A 25,006-nucleotide genomic window follows, 5' to 3' on the forward strand; every position below is an offset into this window, starting at 1 on the left:
TGGTATTCTCTGAAGTCTCACCTAATTTTACTGTCCTCGTGTCCACCAAAATGACATCCAGTTTGCATTCTACCATCCTGAATGCAACATTAGTGTTTTACAGATATTTTCTGGGAGTCAGGACACCCAGTTTGTAAGTGGGACAATCCTGAACATACTGCAATGTGTGGTGACCAACAGAATACCACTGAATTAGTTTCATGAGGTCTGTATAGTCTCCAATAATTAAGGAACTAAAGACATGAGCAAGAGTATGTGCCATATTTTCATCATTTCCTAATTTCTTTCACATAGAACGCCACACAGCTTAGTCCAAATCAGATGGCTTTGGCTTTCTGATGTCATCCAAGATAAAGAAGTGCCAAACAGCTGCAGCAGCACTTCTCTTTTTCATTCCCCTCCGCTTCCTCTCACAGTGGCTGTTTCTGCTTGAGATGATTTTTGTCAGATGGGGAACAAAAATTGAGCTCTAACCCTAACTGAAAGTGGCACTGTGGTGAACAAAAGTCTGCAGCTCACATAAGCCACGAGCATTTTCAGATTTCTTGATGTAATAAAAGGATACCGCCAGACCACAAATGCTAAACATGAGATTGATGTGATGAAAGTTTGAATTAATTTAGCTTTCTTGGTATGAAAACTGTATATGAGGGATTTTGATGTTTACTTGTCAATTATTTTTTAAACACTGTAACAGGCCAAACATCTGTTTTTTTTCTTAAATGTAGACAAGTTGACAAAATTTTACTTTTTTTTCATTTCACAGCACAGTGAGAAGCCTTTTATTTTTTTGAAATTCTTATTGTGATGGAAATTCCCATTTCTCATGTAATCCTGCATCTGCATATTGCAACTACGTAAGGACAGGCCAGAGAGCGAGGCCCAATATACTTGTGTGAATCACAAGATAACATGAGATGGAACAAGCCAGAAGTGCTGTATTGTTTTTCTGAATGTCCAGTACCATCATGTGATAACAATATGCAACCCACCCTTTCCTGACCTTGCATTTATCTCTGTATAAAACATACATAAACATTCTCTGTTCTGTGCTCATTTGCCCAGCTCATTCTTTGACTGTGCTGAGTCCATCTGCAGATGCCTTAGTAAACCTTACAGAAAGACATGTTTCTGTGCTTTATTCAACAGAAATTGCCACCACATTCTTCATTAGAAGTAGAGGGGCTACAGAGTTTATTGCTGCAACACATAGCAAACACATAGTTAAGATGATGTTTAATGAATTCGTGAAAACTAGAAGGTTGACCACCAGTATTCCTGCCTTTTTCCAATTAGGAAGAGTGACAGGAGCTTAAGTTATAGCTAAACCTTGATGCCTGACTAAATCATGTTTCTGTAAACATTATTATTATAGGACATTTTTATATCTATGTTAAGACATTAAACACATTACTAACACATTTTTAAATTGAAGAATACTTGTCTAGGATAAGGGTGTCTTTTGGCACAGAGCAAGTTTAGAAAATAAAGAAATTAAAGCAAACCAAAACATTCATACATTACATTTATTTCCTAGCCAAAAAAGTCACCACCTGGATTTAACTAAGCCAATAGGTAAGAGTCTTCCTTTGGATAATATGTTTGAGCTGGCAACAAGTTATTTAACACTAACTGAGTGAGTAGCTTCTCATTCCTTAAACAACCATGTCAGAAGACATATCCTGTGGTCATGGAAAAGATGTTACTCTGTTTCAGAAGGGTCAAATTATTGTCCTGCATCAAGCAAAGAAAACAACTATGGAGATTGATGAAACTACTAAAACTGTGTTAAGAACTGTCCAACACATTATTAAAACCGGGAAAGATAGTGGTGAACTATCATCTTCCAGGAAGAAATGTGGTCGGACAAAAATCTTGAGTGATCGTGATCAGAGATCACTCAAATATTTGGTCAAATCAAATTTTAAAAAATCAACAGTAGAACTCACAGCTATGTTTAACAGTGAAAGACAGAACATTTCCATACACACAATGTGAAGAGGACTAAACAGCTGTGTAGCCTTAAGGAAACCACTTATCAGTGAGACTCATCAGAAAAAAGGCTTCAGTTTGTTAGGGAGCATAAAGATTGGACTATGGATCAATGGAAAAAGGTCATGTGGTCTGATGAGTCCAGATTTACCCTGTTCCAGAGTGATGGGGGCATCAGGGTAAGAAGAGAGGTGGGTGAAGTGATGCTCCCATCATGCCTAGTGTCTACTGTACAAGCCTTTGGCAATGTTATGATCTGGGGTTGCTTCAGTTGCTAAGGTCCAGGTTCATCAGTGTTATGTGTCCAAAAAATGAGGTCATCTTACTACGAGAATATACTGAATGATCAGGTTTTTACATCAGTGGATTTTTTTCTTCCCTGATGACACAGACATATTCAAAGATGAAAATGCCAGGATTCATTGGGCTCAAATGGTGAAAGAGTGGTTCAGGGAGCATGAGACATCGTTTTCACACATGGATTGTCCACCACAGAGTCCAGACCTCAACCCCACTGAGAATCTTTGGGATGTGCTAGAGAAGACTCTCCCATCATCAATAAAAGATCTTGGTGAAAAATTAATGTAACTCTTGACAGAAACAAATTATAGAGAATACATGCCATAATCAAAGCTCAAGGCTTTTTAGCCAGGCAGCGTATATATAAATCCTTAAAGAATAATTTTCAAAGATTTTTTTCAAAGAATAATTTTGTCAATTTTAAATTCTTTTGATAGGATATGATTTGTCCCAATTCTCAAGAATGGTTGAGCTTCAACCCTAGAATAAACCTTATCTGTCATGATAAATACTCCCAACCTGCCCAGTTTCTGTCATCAAATCTAATCTAGTATTGATATAGACTTGTCACTGCTGCTCTGACACCGCTGGCACTGAGCTCATTTCTGCTACTTTCATATACACTGCTGCACACTAGCCATTTCTGGTTCTCTCATTCTGAATGCTTCCTCCCCTTTTCCACTGTGTTTATCTCTTTGTGTGTCCTTCGCACACATACACACTCTAAGCTGTGGCTCTGGTTGCCTTCCTGCAGATTCATCATTAATTCATCCAATTTCTTAATGTTTCTCCTCTTCCTCGCCTTCACATGGCCTCAGTGTCCCTACCTCTTCAACCACCCACTGGCTCCTCTCCATCTGCACTGCTTTCAGGTTGAAGAGCTTCTCTCTACTTATTGCCTTCTGTGTCAGTGAGTTCTTCCATCAAAACAGATGTTTTACTGCTGGAGAAGTGGGGAACATGTGTTGGAATTGTACTCTTTCTGCACCACTGCTGGAACGGTTTTTACTGTATATTATGCAATAAAAAGGCAACTATTTATGATGAAAAAACAGGAGTCACACACAGTCATTTGTTGAATATTTCCATATTACACACACTGATGTGTGTAATACTGACTTAAATTTTACATAGGACAGAGTTTTTTCAAGATGACAAGTTGCATATTTTACCAGCAGGAGACACTGGCATGTTCTGTTTTGACAGTCTCTCACTATAAATACAAACGTGTTATTTATATATTTTCACCTTTACCTGATAATAATTACACTCCATTGAAACACTATCAGTCAGACTCACATTATGACATGAAAGAACTGACAAGAATCCCAGCTATTATAGTATGCTGTCAAATTTCACTGTGGGGTAAATGTTCTGTGAAAGTCTATAAATACACAGATTTAAAGGGAGAGTTAAAGCTGTGGCCACTGGTGAAATTATTCTTACAGTGTCAGACAGGGATAGTTCACTCAGAAATGAAAATTCAGTCATTATCTACTCATCCTTGTGCCAATTGAAGTTTGGGTTTATTTTGTTAGTCCAAAAAACACTACTGGAGTTTCACATGATAACAGGGTTGCAGAATTTCCCAAACAATGTAAGTGAATGGTGACCAGTTTTCAAACATAAAAAAAACGACAGTAAAAAACATAAAATGCCTCCATACTGCTTGTCTGGTATAATCCAAGTCTCCTAAAGTCCCGGCATGCTGTTTGCACACCACACACACCCAGTTCATACAGTTTGAATGTGAATGTGGCTCCAAGCTAAAGATCTACAGTGAAGATTCAGTCTAAAAACATGGTGGAAATTAGATTTTTTTTTTTTAAGTCATCTTGGCATGCTGGGACTAGCAGGCTTGGATTACACCAGACAAGCAGTATGAGGGTATTTTTTGTTTTTTTGTTTTTTCCAGTTGTTTTTTGGTCATCGTTCATTTCCATTGTCTGGGAGATTGTGCAACACTGTTTTCCTGTGAAACTCCAGCAATGTTTTGTGGACTAAAAAACTAAACCTGACCGTCAGTCAGCATGAGGATGAGTAGATAATGACTGAATTTTCATTTTGAGTGAACTATCCCTTTAGAAACACATGGGATGAAATCAACCCCAACAAACTGGAAAAGTAAGAATTATAAAATAATATGTTTTAATAATGGTTTCAGTTTAAATAATGAAATATGTTACAATTTGTTGGTAGTCTTCCTGCCAAAATATATACAAGCCAATCTAGATCTGGGACAATATGTGATATATTCAATGATACACATTGCAAGGGTGCTCCATTTATGGATTAGAGCTACATTACATTACAGCTGATATATCGAGCGATATTAGCTTATTGCAAATATATCATTTTATCTGTGTCAGATGGTAACAAGAAATTGCAGTACAGAAATGCTAAAAATAAGTTTGAGATATAAATTAGTTGCACATAGAATACCAACTATGACAATAACTAGAAATATTTAACTTTAAAAATCATTCTGAAGCTGCAGAGTCCATTACACTTACAATGACAGTGACGAATGAAATCATGGGATCACTTTCAAAGTGATTTGATGAACAATAGAAACATTTACACAGAACATAGAATATAGCCTCAAACTTATTAAACATGATATTATGCATAATGTAATATTAGGCTGCAATATCCACATTTTAAAAGAAGAGAAGAAAGAAATATGATAGAAATGCACAGTTGTTATTCTGTTTTCTGTGCACTGTGCATTGTGTGTCGATGAAATATCATGAACGTATAATGGGATATTGTGAGACCCATGGGGAAGGGGTAGGGTCAGGAGTGGAAGTAACTCATTACAAATACTCAAATTACTGTAGCTAAAATTACTTGTCGGGCAAAAGTGTAGAGGTATGCTTTATGTAGCTTTAACTGTATATTAAATTGTGTTAGTGATATTAGTAGGACTATAATGTGATTAAATGTTAATTGATGAATTTATTAAAAGAAGAGGAAAAAGTACTTTTTGTTAACTTGTATTATTATTTTCCAATGTATTGTTTCCCTCTTTTTCACTGCCTTGGTATGCTGTGTGTTACACAATAGACAGAGTTTATTTACTGATGTACACCTGCAAACCTTGTGGAAAATATAATGAAAATATGGTCAAAAACACCCAAACACATAAAAAAATGGCATTTTAAATGAGGCATAGTGCCAAAAGATCTTTGGTACAGATTTTGCCTTTGAAGGTCATTTAGTTCTTACTGATGTAAAGATAGCCAGGATACCATCATAATGTTGATTCATACAAAAGTATGACTAAAATATGCCAAAAGACAGCAACTCGTAACAGTGTTGAATTCTATGGAGTCATATTTGTGCCACAATCCTGAGTGAGCAATTGTGGATTTTGAGCACAGGAAAATATTTTGTGAGCACAGAGAAATATTTTGTGAGCACAGGAAAATATTTTGTGCGAGCGCACAAACCACGCACGTCAGTTAAATATATTTTGTACACTCAGAGCTCAGATTCTCCCTCCCCTGATTGAATACTGTTTGATATATTATTATTGGAGCCCCTGTGTTTGACTTGAGTTGAACATTGCAGGATCAAAAAATATCGGCCTACATAATGTTAAGGTGTGATGTGATGAGGGATTGGGATTAAAATTTTCCTGAAATTTACACATTTTCTGGGAACAGAGGCACACTGTGTGCATGTGGGTTCTAAACCTGATGACTTTAGTGTTTCATCTGGCAGTGTTGATGATTGTTATTGAGGCAGAAGAACATCATTTCAACATTAATCAACATTATAATGGACGTATTATAAATTGTTCAGGCTGCATGCAACTTGACATTTGCTGCAGCTGCATGCAAGGATGAAATGCCAAATTCAGTCTGTGATCTGTCACTGTCTGACTGAGCACCAATTGTTTCATGTTTTAAACAAACAAAAATTGTTAAAACAAGTCATTATCTGTTAAAGAGTCATTAGGTGTTTTTAAAGTCAATAAAATCGAGGTGAAACAGATTCCACATTCCATTCGCATTCAGAGGCTGCTGAGTGCAGCAGACAGCTCGCACCAGGCATGCTTCACTGTTCAACATAGTTGGCTTAATAAAGTTAATGACCACTCCAAGTTAAAAAAAAGCAAAAGTCTGAAAACGCTCACACTTACTTGATATGAGGCTTCGGATGGATTCTTCAGAAGATTTTAACGTCTTTCTACAGGGAGGGGCACTTTTTGCCACAGCCAGCTGCTGAAGGTAAATCCATCACATGCTGCAGTATTTCACTCAGATGTCTTTTGGATAAATAATCCAGTGTTTTTGGAGCTTTGAGCTTCACCTGGAATTTTGTCTGAGATTCCAAATGTTGCAGCACACCTCAGTCCAGTGCATTTTAAACTCAGGAGGTACAATCAAACTTCAGAGGAAAAGGCACCATGCTACAGACATCAGCTATGACACACATTTTAGTTGACAAAATTTTACAACTTTTTTTTGTTTTTTAATTTGGTTAATTTTTGGATTTCTGAGTTTTGATCCCAACTCAAATTTTTTGACCTTTAAAATAAACTTTAAACAGTTTTGCCAACCTAGAATCTTTAGTTGAGATTATTTACTTTTCTTATGTAGATGAACTTCAATCTTTTAGTTTTAGAAATTAAATATGAATTGTATTTCAAAAACTGGTCACAGTGAAGTATGAGCTTTATTTATCAGTATTTTAGTGCCTGAAAATGAAATGGTTTTAACTGAAAATTTAATTTTGGGGCTTTCTGAAACTCAAGTTTATCTAAAGAAGAGAAATAAGCTTTCTCAACAAAAGATTAGTAGTTGATAAAATTCTTTCAAAGCTCAAGAGTTTGAGTTGGGCTTCAAACTAAAAAAAATATTGCAATATGATGTCTTGAAAATTTGTTTTTTCAACCTTTTGATAAATTAACACGATAAATGAAAATTAAAATGCAATTAAAAAAACAAAACAAAAGTTTTTCATTTCCATATTTTTTTTTTGCCAAAGACATATTTAGCCAGTGGACAGGGGCTAAAGAGCTGCATGTGGTTCCAGAGCTGCAGGTTGCAGACCCACGAAGTAGTGAGACAGAGAAAGGATCTGAGCTCTGGTTTTATATCAATCATGCTATTACCTTGTTAAGATGTAGCCAAATGCAACAGTTTGGCCTGTAAATTTATTTGTTGATGAATAGCTTTGTGGGTAGCAGCAAACACTGTTTACAATGATGTTACTCATTCTTAGTGTTGTGGATAAACTGAGCTGTATTTATACGTGTCACTGCAAAACATTTAATAAACATAATAATACTAACAAGCACAAGGCTAAAAGCCCTGAAAGATTTATTAGTGAGTCAGAGTGTTTCAGCGTGAGCTGTTCAGATGGGATGTAGGGCGAGAATGTAATGTGAGACTTTGTTTTCACACCATTCAACTGACCTTGGTGCTGATGATCTGCTTAGAGACAATGAGAAGAGAAATCAACAGAAGAGAAACACAGGAGAGGAAAGTTGGATCACTTTCCTTTCCTAACACAGCTTCCCATCCTGATTAATTAAGTATCTTGTTCTGTGCAAGTGAGAGGTTTGTACAGTTACTGCATGTGTCCTCTCCAGTCTTGTGCAGTCTATTGTCTTGTGCTGTGGAGAGAGTTTTTTACCACCATGGCCTGTCCTTGGTAGGTACAGGTAAAGTAGCTATGTATAATTTAATGCATTATTTAGTCACAGGGCTTTTACACTTTGGCTTTTTTTTTGACAATCTGTTCACTGCCAGTTGCAGCTGGTGATTTTTTTGGTCCCGGAGGGCTATATTGAAAATCAGGTAAACATGTTAAAGTATTGCAACAGTGTATTTTTATATACAAGAAGGCCTTCATTTGTATTTGCTGAACTGAATGAACATTTTTTACAGCCCAATGGAACTTGCCTTTGTTAAGTTGATTCAATTAGTGCAAATCCTTTATAATAATTATCTTTTATGCTACAATTTGTTTTGCTGAAAGACTAAAGTTAGATCACCATCTCCTGTCCCAGCTGTGCCGCAGCCATGTCCTGTTCTGGCTGGGCTGCAACCACTTCCTGTCCCAGTGGGGCCACCGCAGCTATCTCCTGTTCCGGCTGGGTCGCCGTCACCATCTCCTGTCCTGGTTGGGCCGCAACCATGTCCTGCTCCGGCTGGGCCACAGCCTCTTCCTGTCCCAATGGGGCCACCGCAGCCAGCTCCTGCTCTGGCTGGGTCGCCGTTGCAGTCGTCGCCAGCCCCTGCTCCTGCTCCAGCTGGGCCGCCGCCGCCACCTCAGCCACCATCTGCAGTTCCTGTTCCAGCTGGGCCACGGCCGCAGCTGCAGCCACCATCTACAGTTCCTGCTCTGACTGGGCCGCTGCAGCTGCCACCTCCAGTTCCTGCTCAAGCTGGGCTGCAGCCGCCACCTCCAGTTCCTGGTCTGGCTGGGCCGCATTTAGAGTTGTCGCCACTGCAGCTGCCTCCAGTCACCCAGGCATCACTGCATCTCCTGTCAGATGCTCCATCGTCTCAGTGCTGGCCTCCTTCGGGGACCTGCCTTCGTCTTCACCAGCGCCACCGGCCACCCGAGGGGTCCCACCTTCAACTTCACCAGTGCCGCTGACTGCCCAAGGGGGTTCCGCCCTCATTTTTGCCAGCGCCGCCAGCGGCAAAGGCGGGACCCTTCAGCAGCCGGCGGTACTCCTGCTCGTTGCCTGTCTCCAGAGGGTCTTCACCTTCGTCGCCCGTCTCCAGAGGGTCTTTGCCTTTGTCGCCAGCCTCCAGAGAGACTTTGCCTTCGCCGGTCTGCAGAGGGGCTCTGCCTTCGCCGCCTTTGCCGGTCTCCAGAGGGGCTCTTCCTTCATCAACAGCCTCCAGGTCGCCCTCCTGATCAGCTCTGCTTCCTCAGGTTGACCCCAGGCCATCCGCCCGAGGTCTCCTGCTCTGCCTCTGCTCTGCCCTCAGGCCGTCCGCCCGAGGTCTACGCCTCTGCCCTGCCCTCAGGCCGTCATACCCGACCTCTGTCCAGATCCATGTTGCCAGGCTGTGTGCCTGAGTATTGTGACTCTTTTTGTTTTGCCTTCCTCCAGACCCCCTCCGCCCACCCAGCTCCTCTTGGACTGTTGAGACTTTTTGGATTTTGGACTTGGACTCCCTTGAAGGGAGGGTACTGTCATGGTTTTGGTTTTTGTTGGTGATTTCCTGTTTTATTTTGGTAGTCTTGGTTCTCCCTCATGTGTCTAGTCTTTACTTCCTGTCTTTTCCCACTCTTTTTGATTGTCATGTGTTTCACCTGTTTGCCCACCTGTGTCTCATTAGTTCAGACTATTTAGCCCCTGTGTTTCTTTGTGAGTTTGTTGTGTGTGTTTTTATGTCAGTCTGCATCCCCTGTGTCTCCCTCGTGAGGTTCTACTGTTTTATTTTTCCCCTGGACTGTTTTTGAGTTTGCCTTTTGCGGATTTGTTGCACCTTGGATTTTTACCTCCCTTTATCTGTGTAAGCCTTTTTTTTTGTTGTTTTACTTTATTAAATCTTTTTGAGCTGGAAGTCTTCTGTTGTCTGTGTTTGGGTCCTCCACCCAATTGAATTGTAACAGAGATATAAATTTATCAGTTGCTCTTTGGTTAAATGTCTTTGACAGGTTTATATAAAGTACTTACTTTAAGGTGTGTTGCCCACTTTTCTGCACAAAACAGCAACTATTTAAAAGTTTGTAGAAGATCCCATCTCCAACGGAGGAATGCATAAGTATATTCACTCAAGTATTATACTTAAGTATTGTTCCTTCAAATTACATCCATTTTATACTACTTTATAGTTCAACTCAACTCTTTTACTCCACTACATTTGCAGGTACAGTTACTAGTTACTGACAGGGAGCATTTTACTGCACAGTGGTTACTTTTATTTTTCATACTTAACATACTTTTACAGCAGAATAAGTAATAGTAGAATAAGTATTGTCTTCTACTAAAACTTGTATTAATAGTAGATAATTGTCATTCACTCTGTTACTATTGTTTGGATAAATTATAATTAAATTTGTGTTTATTATTAAGAGCTGTAATAATCTATAGGAATCATCAGTTTCTTATTTCTGTTTCAGTGCCACACACACAGTTTCAGTTCTATTACTTCTGTCTGCAGCTCTGTCTGCTGTGCTGTGCTGTTGGAAGTAGCTTTAAAAAAGAAGATTCAAGTGTCTGAAAATTGTTTTCTAACAGACTCGGGGATGAGCACAATTTCGATTTCCTTTAAAAATACAGTGCTTTGCAGATCCTCTGTCACGCTGCAAAGGTCCACCTTGAAAAAGGCAGTGCTATTGAGTTAGCCACCTAGTAGCAGCGTAAGTTTCAACTGCTTCATCTCAAGCAACATATCTTTGACTTTCAGACAGCTCAAAGGGAATTATTCTTGGCCCCCTGTAAATCAAAATTTGATTGGTTAATTCACCTGTCACAGACAGCAACAAAAAAAATCTGATTGGATAACTCTAAGTTTTGAAGCAAACTTGATAACAAGGTTTAAATTAGAATTAGAAGAGAATACCCTGATACAGGCAAATACATGCCTGCACTCACACACATGCAGACAGATGTCCCTTTCTACTAAACCAGGTAGAGTTGGAGTCTATATTAAGACTGATAATAGTGCAGGTCTGCAGTGCTGCTGGTCTTGTCTTCCTTGCCTGTTTCCACAGATCTATAAATAGCAGTGCTGATCATGCAGCACAGCCTGCCATCACCCTGCCTCTTCTCTGCAGCTCTCTCTCTCTCTCTCTCTCTTTCTCTCTCTCTCTCTCTCTCTCTCTCTCTCTCTCTCACACACACACACACACACACACACACACACACACACACACACACACACACACACATATACTCACTTACTCATTTCTCCCCATGTTCCCTCTCCTATTCTCTTCCATCCATGCTAATTTTCTCTGACTCCTCACCCCTCCTTCCCCAACTCTATCTCTCTCCTCCCCCTCTCATTTTATCTCAGTTCCCTTATGTTTCCCTTCATTTTCCTTTCTAGCTCTCTAATTTCACTCCATGTTAGTCTCTCTCTCACTATCCCCTGTGATACGTTCCATCCACCTCTTCCATTCATTTAGTCCCCTCTCCACCCTTCCTCGTGTCCCTCTCTCTCTCATTAACTGTTAACCCCCTCTTTCATCTTCATGGCAGAGATGGATGGATGGAGGGAAAGATGAAGAGGCGGTACTGACTGATCTAATGACAGACAGTGTCACTGTACTGTAGTTGTAGATTTCACAGCAAAATCACTACAGATTGCCAGACTCAATTTCTCTGAATATCCAAAGATTTACTGGAGCATGATGTGCACAGTGATATAGGTTCACAATCAGTTGTTTTTATTTTTTATTTGCACACATAGAAAATACAATAACGAAAGAAAAAATATAATAAATGTGTCAGAAGATGTCACGAAGCTACAGGCTTATACAAGGGACTTCCCCTCCTTTTAGGAAAAAAAAAACTTATTTATTACTTAATACTTAATTATGTTAATGCTAGTTTTAATTAGCATTATTACTTTTAAGTAAACAAATGATGTCAACAAGAAACACAATGAGTATAAAAACCTGAAAAGAGTCAATATACAAACAATCCAGTGAAAACAAAGAAATACATAAACAATACATTTTTAAAAAAAACAAAAAATGTGAATATGTGAAGCAATAATTAAATATCATGAATTAAATGTGATGCCAGTTTCCTTTTAAAAACCCACTAAAGCAGATGAGCCCTTAATAACCTGTACATTTGTATTTCATATATGTGTGCCATGATGTCTGAAGGATAACTGTCCATGTTTCATTTTATAGAAAGGAAAGTGAAGATGATCAACTTAATGAGTGTTATTTGAGTGAACTTGAGAATTAAATTTGTAGAAGTTATAAAAGGATGATGGTAAAGAAAAAGACAAAAAAACAAATATTTCTATATAAACACATATGTGATGAATATTTTTGTCATGTACTGAAAGAATGTTATGTTTTCTGAACAGAGGAACTGAGGCCTATGCAGAGTCGGAAGAGAGACTCTTGAAGAGAGCTGTTGAACTTACAAATCTTTTTGCAGCAAATTAAGGTTATGGTGGGGTATGTATCTGCCCAAGCAATATTACCATAAATCAAATAAGGATAAATCATGCAATAACATAAAGCCAATTAACAAGAAACATTTACAAATCTTCATAGTTTCCCAATGACTTCACAATTTTGTTATGAATAAAATGTATGTTTTTTCCAATTAACTTCTCATCAATGAAGATGCATAAAAAATGAGTGTCGGGAAACTTGAGAAATTTATTTACCCCCTACAGAATTTTTCCTAATTATTATGCCTCCACCCGCTGAAGGTGCCAGGCCGGAGCCATACTGTTCTCCGGCCGTACGTGAGTCCGTGCATCCGTCCTTCCGTCCGTCCATCCTTCTGTCTGTCCGTCACAGATTTTTGTTTGCGTGATAACTTTTGAACGGGTGGACGGATTTGCACCAAATCTTGTGTGCTAACGCTCTATAACAGGTACATGAACTGATTAAATTTTGGAGACCAATGCTTTCAAGTTTTTAGAGACAGGTATGTCAGGTGGCCATTTTGCGGCCATCTCGTAAGCGTTGGTCTCCAAAATTTTATCAGTTCATGTACCTGTTATAGAGTGTTAGCACTGAATGGTGTGAAGACCCTATTGGATTTGCTTGGATTCTTCTTTTTCATTCTCTTCAGTCACATTTTTGAGGAGCTAAACAAGCTTGATGGTGCATGAAACTTGGCACACACGTAAGTCGTGGTAAAAAAAAGAAATTGTCTGATATAGCTTTTGGCAGTGGGCATAGGTACGTCACAGGTATGTTCCAGAAGTATTTAATTATTAATTGTATGAAATGTTTATGAGTGTTAATGTTAGAAGTGACAAATAGAGGATAACCTCTTTTACTTTTGTAGTTTTCCCAAATGTTATAGTGGCTCTGGCCTGAACCCACATGTATTTAAAGCTTTTGGCCAGTTTGCACAAAACAAACCTCTAATGTCCAGTGCCATTTAGTTTATTTGAAGTGTAGTTTTAATTGTCTTAATTGTCTCTTTTTAAATTGTCTTAGTTTCTGGAAATATAAAACTATATGTTCCACCATTTCCTGTAGTCCACAATGACCACATCACCTGTAGCAGGTTTATACATTAATATACTGTTGAAACCAGTGAGATCAAACCTCATCCTTGATAAAAAAAAAAAAAATGTCCTCCTTTCTACTTCTACTGATTTCTCTTGTTTCTCCTACTTTTCTTTGAATGCTGTAGTAACTTAGGTAGACTGAGGCAAATGTGTGAGGCAGTTTCAGCAAATGTAACTTTTTTTTTTTTTACATTACTGTGAACATGAAATTGTAAATAGTTAACTCTAATCATCAGAAATTAATATTTTTCAAATTACTCATAACTTCACCTCAAAGTCTTGAATCATGTATAATTAAATGAAATTGAGGGGAAGTGAAATTTTTTTTTAAAGCTTTCATACAACAATTGGGATATAACTGTAATCAAAATTATTTGCATAAGTGTCACACAGTTTGTTTCACTGACATCAAAAATTGCATTTAACTCATGTCAGTTGCTGTGAAAGAGGTCTGAAAGATCCTGGAGTGAAGAACTGAGCCCACCAGCCATGTGGGAAGGAGCCAGTCAAGGAGCTTGAGAGTTTCTTTTTTTTTTTGTTTTGTTTTGTTTTCATCTCAACTTCAGTATGACATCATAATGTTCAGCTCTCTATCGGTCACTGTACTCTTCTGTTAAAAGTTATTAAAGATTTAACTATTGTTGAAGGATGTCCCAGTGGCATGAAACAGAAAGTTGCTTTGCACTTCATGGTTGAATCTGACCCAAACATAACATATTTGATAATACACTCAGCCTAAATACATTTACAGGACAATATTTAGTCAGTGTTGCAAAATGGTTCCATCTCACCCCCTACACTATTTTAATGAAGCAAACATGTACAAAAACTTGTAGTGTCTCATGTCCTGGCATACAAAAAGCATCTTAGAGCCACACCCTAAACCCAACAAGAAGTCAGCCATTTTTTTTAATTTCATGGTCAATTTTAGCCCTTTGCACGCATTGCATTTTAGCCAGAAAGCTACAGAATTGATCAGATTGATTCCAAAATTGGTGTGTGCCATCTAGCATAATATGTGATCAAAAGTTATTTAAAGATTTGGCTAATGTTGGAGGGTGTGGCATGGTATCGAGTTTTGATATCTTGCCATGAAACAGGAAGTTTCAATGGGCCTGTTCAATGCTGCTTGCAGCTTTAATTGTTTTGGGGGTTTTTTGTAGTAGGTTCTGCAGAGAATGCAGCTGCTTTTCCCATCCTGCAAATGTTGGACTTTTAATGTGATTTGGTCATAAGAAGAGTGTTTATATTATCTGTTGCAATATTTGGTCATATGATCCACATTTGTTTTTATTTGTAGCCCTTTTCTCCATGCTTCCGGATACCATACCAGTTATCCAGATCTCCCTGCAATGGGAGTCATTAAACATTAATCCAATCCATCTGTTAAGAGTTCAACTAGGAGGACCCAAATGCAGACAACAGGCAGAGGGTAGAGTCCAAAAGAAATTTAATTAACAAAAGACCAACAAAAGCTTACATGAATGGTGCAGGGAGACAAGACAAGAGAATGAACCAACAAAGTAAAGAGGACAAGACAGGATTAAATACACTAGGGAGGGGGAGGAAAACAAGACACAGGTGAGGGCAGTCAAAGACAGGTGAAAACAATTACTGAACACAAAGGGCGGGAAAACAGACAAAGACAGGAAGTAAAAACAGGACACACGAGGGAGGACCAGAAACTACCAAAATAAAACAGGAAATAACAAACAAAATCCCAAACCATGACACCATCTATCCATTGCTCTGTCACCCCTCCCCTTCTTTTTTTGTCTTTGCCCCTTTTCTCTTGTCTTTATCCATCCTCTCTCTTCCTTCCATCATGCTTGCCTCTTTTCTCCTTCCCGTCCCCACCTCACTGCTCTATCTCTCCCCCCCCCCCCCCCCCACACACACACACACAGACACACATACACACACACCTCCTGTTTTATGAGGACATGCACTTAAGGGAATCACTTTCTTAGACCATTTATGCCTTCCTCGCACACACCCTGAACACTGCTATCACCATCCACCCGACCCAAATCACACACACACACACACACACACACACACACACACACACACGCTTTAAAGAATATGCTCTTAGAGGACAACAGTAGTTGACATCATATTTGTTTAAGGTTGTTAAGGTATAAATCAATAAAAGGTATGCTGTAACTAGTAATTTTGTAATTTTGACAGCTCTTTTTAGACCTTGTTCTGAAATCAAAGTAGTTTTGTTGCCTAACCCTAACCAAGTTAGTAAAAAATGGTAGTGGAAAAACTCATGGAGGAGTGGAAGAGGATTCCAGTGGCAACCTGTGAAGCTCTGGTGATCTCCACGCCCAAGTGGGTTAAGGCAGTGCTGGAAAATAATGGTGGCCACACAAAATACTGACACTTTGGGCCCAATTTGGACATTTTCACATAGGGGTGTACTCACTTTTGTTGCCAGCGGTTTAGACATTAATGGCTGTGTGTTGAGTTATTTTGAGGGAACAGTAAATTTACACTTTTATACAAGCTGTACACTGACTACTTTACATTGTATCAAAGTGTCATTTTTTCAGTGTTGTCCCATGAAAAGATATAATTAACTATTTGTAGAAATGTGAGGGGTGTACTCACTTTTGTGAGATACTGTATGTCAGATCAATGTGCATGATGGATACAACACAGCAAGTTGATGGACCAATCATCATATCTGAATTTACATAATCATGACTTAACTGAACACAGTGGACCAGGCTCACGAAACTTAGTCAAACTAACTGTCAGAGGAGGCAGTGCTGCTCAAATATGAAACAAAATTGTGTTACTACATTGCCTATTTATTTCCTTTTAGAAACGTTTTCAGTTCACTGTTTAGCTGTAATATGAGAACATGTGTGACTTGGCTACTTTGTTGAAAATGGACTGGTCCGTCAAAATGCATCCTTGTTGGACTGTGTTTGCACCATTTGTGGAAAAGGCAATGGATTGAGAAGGTGGGACTGTTCTATATTTGATAGTTTTGATTGGTTCTTCAATTTCATTTGTTTCACCAATCATGTGCAGCTAAGGTGAGGCCACACAGTGCAGCTTTAATCATCATGCAGCGAGAGAATGATCAGTGAGTGGCAGACCCATCATGTAGAGACAGATATTGTATTTTATTGTTGATATTGTATATTATTGTATATTGTTGACAGAAAGTTTTGGCTTTGGGACTTCATCTGCCTGAATTGAGGGTGTATTGTCCATTGTTTGTACAAGAAAAAGAAAACACATTTATCTTACACCTTTAATAAAGTAGCGGTTCAAGTGGAAATGACCCACCAAGTGTTTGATTCAAGCCCTCAATTAAGTAACTGTGATTGTGCTAGTTCTAATCGGATGCCCTGTAGTGATTCAACTTTCCACATCAGCATCTTAGTAGAGAACAAGCTATTTTTCACCATTAGTATTCTTCCCAGATATTTTGCTGCCATAGGGCTTCTCTTCTGACAATAATGTTTCTACAGAACACCCTGACTTCTTCTCTCTGCTGTACTGTATTTAAATTGGCTCCAAATGTCAACTATATTTCCCTACCAAGCCTATGCATAAAGCCTTCCTTGCTTGCTGCTTCCCTGCCAGTTGACTTAGAGGCTGCAGCCAAAATCCAGCAGCAGGAATGACACACATTCTGTCTGCAGTCTCTAATTAAAGGATTCATATCACAGTGTCCATTTAGAGGTTAAACACTGTAAAATTCCACTGAGAGTGAACAGCTGGGTATGTATTTATTGTTTACTACCTGAAGCTGTAACTGTGGGTACTCACAGGTACTGAGTACTGATGATCTGATCATCTTGAGGAAACATCTGTTAATAAACTGGAAGACTGGAGAGTGAATTTAAATATTAAGTTGGAAGCCTAGCTAATACAATTCATCACAGTCAAGCACAGCTGTGAACTACTGTAAAATGTTTAGGGTAGAGAAATATCCAAAATTACAGTATGTACTTTTTAATTTTTTTTTTTTTTTTTGGGGGGGGGGGGGGTCACTATTTATGAAGTGATAACTGGTTCAGTTTGCATTGACTGATTCACATAACAAGCCCTTATAGTGAATAAAACTGACCTCATCGCAGCATGCATTGTATACAGTGTTGGGCAGATGCTGCTGCAAAATGTGGGCACAACAGTCTCTGCTTGCCTGTTGTGTGGTCAGTGTGGACGTTAGCCAGGAGCAGCTTTAAGTGCAAACTGGGCTAACCTCTCTCTTATCTTCTGCTCCCCTCTCTCTCCTCCTGGGGCATTTGGTCTGGCTGGGTGGTCAGAAGTGATCACCTCAAGGTCTGCTTCTTTTAAGTACAAACCCTGTGCATCCTTTTCCAATGCCTATAAGTGTATTTGTGTCATAGGTGATAGGAGTTTCACCAGGGAAGCCAAAATTTAACAGATTAAAACAAAAATATACTGAAGTTTGCCAACAGTTGCAGTATGTGCATGCACCATCTTTGCAGTATTTACCATATATGAAGCACTTCAATAATAATTTCACCTGAATGACAACATATATGGGGTTGCATTATCATTTAAAGGAGCAATGTGTAAAATATGACCACAGGTGCAGTAGGCAGGGACTGAAGAAATGTGAAGCGGAGATGAGCAAGAAGAAGGTCAGGCATCCAACAGGCAGCTAGGAGCAAGAATATTTTCTCATGTAACATGGTGCATTAATTTCAACCAAACCAGAGTTGGTGATTGTGGAACAGTGGAAAGACAAACCGAGACATTTTGGTGAGTTTTGTTTCTGTCAAATTTATTTTATAAACAGGATTAAGAAAAGATAAAGATAAAGAGAAATTTGAATTCAGAATGGTTTATTACAGACATGAGGGTAATAATATTTCCCTTCTTTACATTTAGACTGAAGAGAGCTAGTTGTTCAGTTGGTAGATCATATGCCCCATGTCCTCACACTATCTGTCCTCTGCTGCAGCCACAGGTTTGTTTCCCACCTGTGGCCCTTTGCTACATGTAATCCCCTCTCTATCAAAGTAAAGGCATGAAAAGCACAAAAATTATTTATTCCCATATTTTGTCAATGATGTTTCAAGTTTTGAACATTTTGAATTTAATTTAATGTTGCTCCTTTGAGCATTTAATGTGAGATGTGACAGTAAAGGAGGGATCCTGTTTTTTTTTTTCTTTTGTTCAAGACCCTTTAAGGTTGAAATCTATGTTTTTTTCCAGAATGAAATTATGATGCTGTTTGGGGGTGTTATGACTGCAGTGTTTTAGACATCAAATCAATTTTATTATCTGAATAACTGCAGTAACAAGCTGTTTCAATCCTAACAGTCTGATCTTTGGAAAGTTTTGTGGCATTACAGGAGGCTCAGTTACAGGACTCTGGTGTCTAGGTTGTTATGGTAATCAGTTGCTCATTGACTAACTGCATTTCTGCATGTGCATTGTGTTCCTTGAAACACAGATTTTATAAAACCTCTATTTTTTACATCCATGTTTATTATCTTACAGTCTTCCTCTGTCTTTGTTGCTATGCTTCTTTGCATATTACTTAGTTCAGTGAAATGAATAGCATGATGCTCACAGCAGGAATTTGTATTGCATCACCCACATGCTCATACACGTGTGTGTGCATCCCCCTGTGTGCACACAATACACAGAAAGTAGTGCAGTTCTCATCTGCCTATTCCTGTGAGACAAGTTACCCTAAAGTGACCCTAGCCTTCCTCCTCCTCGTCCTCCCCCTCTCCACTCAGCAATTCATTATCTGACCTAACCAAGCACACAGGCCCTGATTCATTTTATTCCTTCTCTCTCCACTACACCTCCCCCACTACTTCCTTCATCCCCACGCCTGCCTGCCTGTAATTGTTGATTGTCCTTTCCAGTTTGTGCCTGCAGCAAGCTCACGTAGGTCCCCTCACAAACACACACACACTGAATCTTTATCTTTTTATAGCTGTCTTGTTAGGCAGTGAAAGCAGATTTCTCCCCAATGAACAGTAAGCATCTCCTGCAGCCAAAACTGTTGTGTGTTATATAACAGGAGACTTAAAAGTATGCCATAAAAGTATGAACAGTTCATTTAAGCTCCATTTCCAACTCCAGTCTTATTACTGATGTCTTCCAAAGATGAAACGCATGAATGTTAATGTTCTGGTTATTTGTACTATTAGATTTCTTTGTGAGACAGTTATGAAACCACTAAGAGGAAGCTGTGTTTTAGTCTGACAGTGTTTATTTATAATTTCACAAGCCCTGAAGTACAAGGTGTATTCTCATCTGCTGGACTGTGATAAACACTGCTGCAAGTGTAAAAACCCAACATCTACTAGGTAGCTGAGTTAAGCGAGCACATGTAAACAAGTCCACAAATAAAGGGGTCTGTATCTTCTTCTTCATATAAATAAAATGATAAATTTCTGGATGCATAAGTAGAATTTTTCAAATTCAATTAAATTTCATTTCATTTCATTATCTTTCCTTTTTTGCTTCCTCTTCTCCCATTCTGTTCCCTTTCTTTTGTTCATTATTCAGCACTAATTCATTAATTTGATTTTTTTTTAATTAATTGAGCAATTTATGTATTTATTTTACTGCCCCATTGCTCCTTTGCATCCACACTCACACACACACACACACAGAAGAATTAGGACTATAAGTACGTGGGGGTACACACTGACAATAAACTGGACTGGGCAAAGAACAGTGAAGCTCTCTACAGGAAGGGCCAGAGTCGACTCTATTTTCTTAGGCGAGCGAGGTCCTTCAACATCTTCCAGACTATGCTCAGGATCTTCTATGAGTCAGTGGTGGCCAGTGCTATCCTCTATGCTGTTGCATGCTGGGGTAGCAGGTTGAGGGTGGCGGACGCCAACAGACTCAACAAATTGATCCGCAAGGCCGGTGACATTGTGAGGATGGAGCTGGACTCCTTGATAGCCGTGTTGGAGAGGAGGATGCTGTCCAAGCTGCATGTCATCTTGGACAATGTCTCCCACCCACTCCATGACATGCTGGTTAAACACAGGAGCACATTCAGTGGGAAACTGTTTCCTCCAAAATGCACCACAGGAAGTCATTCCTACCTGTGGCCATCAAACTGTACAATTCTTCCCTCAGTGTCTGACACTCAGAGTAAATAAACTGACCTGGACTTACATCAACACTGTCAGAAGCTACTCCTAGTCATTTATATCATGCAATCATCAGAAGCTCATCATGAGAATCTTCATCAGAAGAATATTATTTATATTTCATCTATCATATGTACAATACTGCCATTCAATGTGGTTATGTGCAATTATTTCAACTATTAATACTCTGTATAATTATGAGAATTAAATTGTACAATACAAGGACTACACTGGTATCACCACTACATTATTTATTTATATGAGCTTTTTAATCAGCCACTACTCTTATTATAATACAGGTATCCTACACTTGTCCCCATCTTCAGAATACTGTTGTTTTACACTAGTATGTGTACCACTGCTGTATATATTATTGTACATCACTTACATACAAGTGTTAATGTTTACATATTTTACACCTCTTAGTATTATTTTTTCTTTTGTTGTATATAGTTTAATGCACAATGCACATATTTTCTAATATTTTATTTTTACTTCTCAAAAGCTTTATCTCTACAGAATATTTCTATTTTAATTTCTATATTCTATATTTCTATATGTTTATATTTGTATAAATATATATACTTATATTCTAGTTGTTCTTGTATGGGTGCAACTGTAACACTAATAATTTCCCTCCTGGGATCAATAAAGTATTTCTGATTCTGATTCTGATTCTGAATTCAGACTTCCCTCCCCCTTATCCAATACAAACTTTGCTCTTTCCCAGTACCTGTCTGTACTGTCCATGTCTTGCTTCACAAAATAAAAAAAATAAATAACCAAAAAAAAAAGGGTTGGGTTTTTGTTTTTCTCCCTGCTAAAAAGATACTTTTAAAGCAGCACCAGTGCCTAAACAGTTCCTGAACCAATACTTGAAAAACAGAAGTACAAAATGATGGTCAATGAAATGGCTTTTTTCATTACTAAAGCAGAGCTGAACTTGAAATTGATATATATCAACTGTTAATATAACTAAATACAAAACCTTTAAATATTTACGATTGACTAGACTGTTCTGCTTGGCATTTTAACCATGTTTATGTTAGGTGCTTGCTAATGGAAGTCTACTTACCGCCAGCTACTATTTCAATTGAAACCTCAAGCATGAAGTGCTATAATCTGTGCTGTGTCCGGTTGTGTACCGGTGGTATAGGTTTCGGTACCCAACAGTCTAGGTACAAGGTAGGTTGTACTAGGTACAAACACTGGACATACCGTAAAGATCAATAATACCTAGCCCAAATTTGATACTATTCTATGGTACAACTGTCAGGATGACAAAAAAGTTATTTTTATAAAACTTACCTACTGACCCTATAAAAGCATATTGCCTCATTAACAACACTTTTACATGACTATTTTACTATCTTTCTGTTTTGGCAGCAATTGGGTTGTACATTCAAACCCCTACAGTTATTGAAAAATAATTAATACAATCTCACTCAACTAGTCAAATATGGCAGCTGGATCAGTGGCCCTACATTACAAAGTATGATGCTGTAGGTGTTTTGCACATGCAGGGCTTGTTTAGTTAGCATCAATATATATGATATATATGCAACATCAGTGTGTAATTTCAAAATAAAAGCACAAACATTACTTGTTTAGGTTTCGGAAAATATCATACTTTGGGTTAATGTAACCCTTCCCGTAGGCCCATCACCCGCGGGAGGGTTCAGAAGGGACTGATGCAGTGTGGTTTGGGTGGCAGTTGTGGGCGGGGGCCCCGATGACCCAATCCCAGGACATGGAATCTCTCAGTGGGGACATGGAATGTCACCTCGCTGGGGGGGAAGGAGCCTGAGCTAGTGCGGGACGTTGAGAGGTACCGGCTAGAGATAGTTGGGCTCACCACGCACAGTCTGGGCTCTGGAACCCAACTCCTTGAGAGAGGCAGGACTCTTTTCTACTCTGGAGTTGCCCATGGTGAGAGGCAGCAGGCTGGTGTGGACTTGCTTATAGCTAACTATATTGCTTATAGTTGGAGTTTTCCCTGATGAATGAGAGGGTCGTCGCCCTCGGGAATAGGTGCTTCACTGTTGTTTCAGCCTATGGGCCGAACGGCAGTGCAGAGTACCCAGCTTTCCTGGAGACCTTGGGAGGGGTGCTGGAAAGTGCTCCAACTGGGGACTCCATCGTTCTGCTGAGGGACTTCAACGCCCACGTGGGTGGCGACAGTGTTACCTGGAGGGGCGTAACTGGGAGGAAGGGCCCCCCCAATCTGAACCCAAGTGGTGTTCTGTTATTGGACTTCTGTGCTAGTCACAGTTTGTCCATAACAAACACCATGTTCAAGCATAAGTGTGTACACCAGTGCACGTGGCACGGGGGATGCCCTAGGTTGGAGGTCGATGATCGACTTTGTAGTCGTGTCAACTGACCTTCAGCTGTGTGTCTTGGACACTCGGGTGAAGAGAGGGGCTGAGCTGTCAACTGATCACCACCTGGTGGTGAGTTGGATCCGCTGGTGGAGGAGGAAGCTGGACAGACTTGGCAGGCCCAAACATATTGTGAGGGTCTGTTGGGAATGTCTGGTGGAACCCTCTGTCAGAGAGGTCTTCAACTCTCACCTCCGGGAGAGCTTTGACCAGATCCCAGGGAGGCTGGAGACATTGAGTCCGAATGGACCATGTTCTCCGCCTCCATTGTTGACACGGTCATTCGGAGCTGTGGCCGTCAGGTCTCCGGTGCCTGCTGCGGTGGTAATCCCCAAAACCGGTGGTGGACACCAGAGGTAAGGGATGCCATCAGGCTGAAGAAGGAGTCTTATCGAGCTTGGTTGGCTCATGGGTCTCCTGAGGCAGCTGACAGGTACCGGCAGGCCAAGCGCGCTGTGCGGGAGCAAAAACTCGAGTATGGGAAAAGTTCAGGGAGGCCATGGAAGAGGACTACCGGTCGACCTAGAAGAGATTCTGGCAAACCGTCCGGCTCCTCAGAAGCGGGAAGCAGTACCCTGCCAACACTGTTTACAGTGGTGGTGGGGAGCTGTTGACTTCAACTGGGGATATTGTTGGATGGTGGAAGGACCCAGAGGTTGACTCATTCATCACCCAAGCTGAAGTCACTGAGGTAGTTCGGAAGCTCCTCAGTGGCAAGGCACCAGGGGTGGATGAGATCCATCCTGAGTACCTCAAGTCTCTGGATGTTGTAGGGCTATCTTGGTTGACACGCATCTGCAACATCGCGTGGCAGTTGGGGACAGTGCCTCTGGACTGGCAGACTGGGTTGATGGTCCCTCTATTCAAGAAGGGGGACCAAAGGATGTGCTCCAACTATAGTAGAGGGAGAGGGAAGTCTGGGCATCCCTGCTCAGACTGCTGCCCCTACGACCTGGCCCCAGATGAGCGGAAGACAATGGATCAATGGATGGGTTAATGTAACCAATAGTTGAGTTGATTTCTTTTAAAATTACATAATGTATGTTAGTTATGTAACACAACATAATGTAATGTGACATACTTAAGTTATGTAACAATATATGTACATTACCTAACTTCCTAACAAGTCAGCGTTGACCACTGGTTTCATATGGGACACAAACACCAGCCTCTTGGGTCAAAATCACTACACGGGTTTGCCTCCAAAATTAACGCCAAAGTGGCACCTGCAGCATCGTTTTAAGTATATAGGAACCCTGATCAAGCTGCTGATTAAGACGTTTGGGGAGTTAGAACAGTGTGACATAACAGTGTGGAAGCAAATCACTGATAAATAGCCTCTTCAACACTTGAAAAGATTTTGTGCTTGTGCAAAATGTATACATCATTGAATGGTAATAACATGTTAAAATTATACTCGACACACGCTCTTTATTTTTGGTAATAAACGTGAACTTGAAACTGTCGAGCCGGTGCATAAGTAGTGAACCACTGTGAAATACAGTGCTGTGTCTGGAACATACTGAGTATATGGACGGACAATATAAAGTGTTTAGAACATTTATATTTTCACACCCTCTGAACAAACATCGGTTTGAGCATTAGAACAAGAAGCCATTTTTACTGCAGCTTTTGGTCTCTTTTTACAGTCATGCTTCAAGGCTGTGAAACCGCAAAGAACACCACAGGAGAGAATAACAGAGACTGCTGCCTTTACTCGAAAACTTAATCAAATTACTTAAGTATTCTTCTCTCCTACTGCCCTCCCCTCCTCCTCCCACATTGATCTGCCTCTCCACCACGCCCCCTTGGGAAAGATGGCGGGGGAGTGTAGATTATAGCTTATCCCTGCTCTGCTCGACTCTGCAATGCCTCGCTCTGACGGCAAAGCCCTTTCACCTACATTCACTGAGAGTCTGCTTGCCTGGCCACACATAGACACACACACACATACACACACTCACACACACATAGTCTGCCTGCCTGGTCTTGTCATGTAGGGTGCAGCAGTGCT

The sequence above is a fragment of the Lutjanus erythropterus genome, chromosome 7 (assembly GCF_056507025.1).
Source record: "Lutjanus erythropterus isolate fLutEry1 chromosome 7, fLutEry1.hap2, whole genome shotgun sequence".
Taxonomy (NCBI): domain Eukaryota; kingdom Metazoa; phylum Chordata; class Actinopteri; order Lutjaniformes; family Lutjanidae; genus Lutjanus; species Lutjanus erythropterus.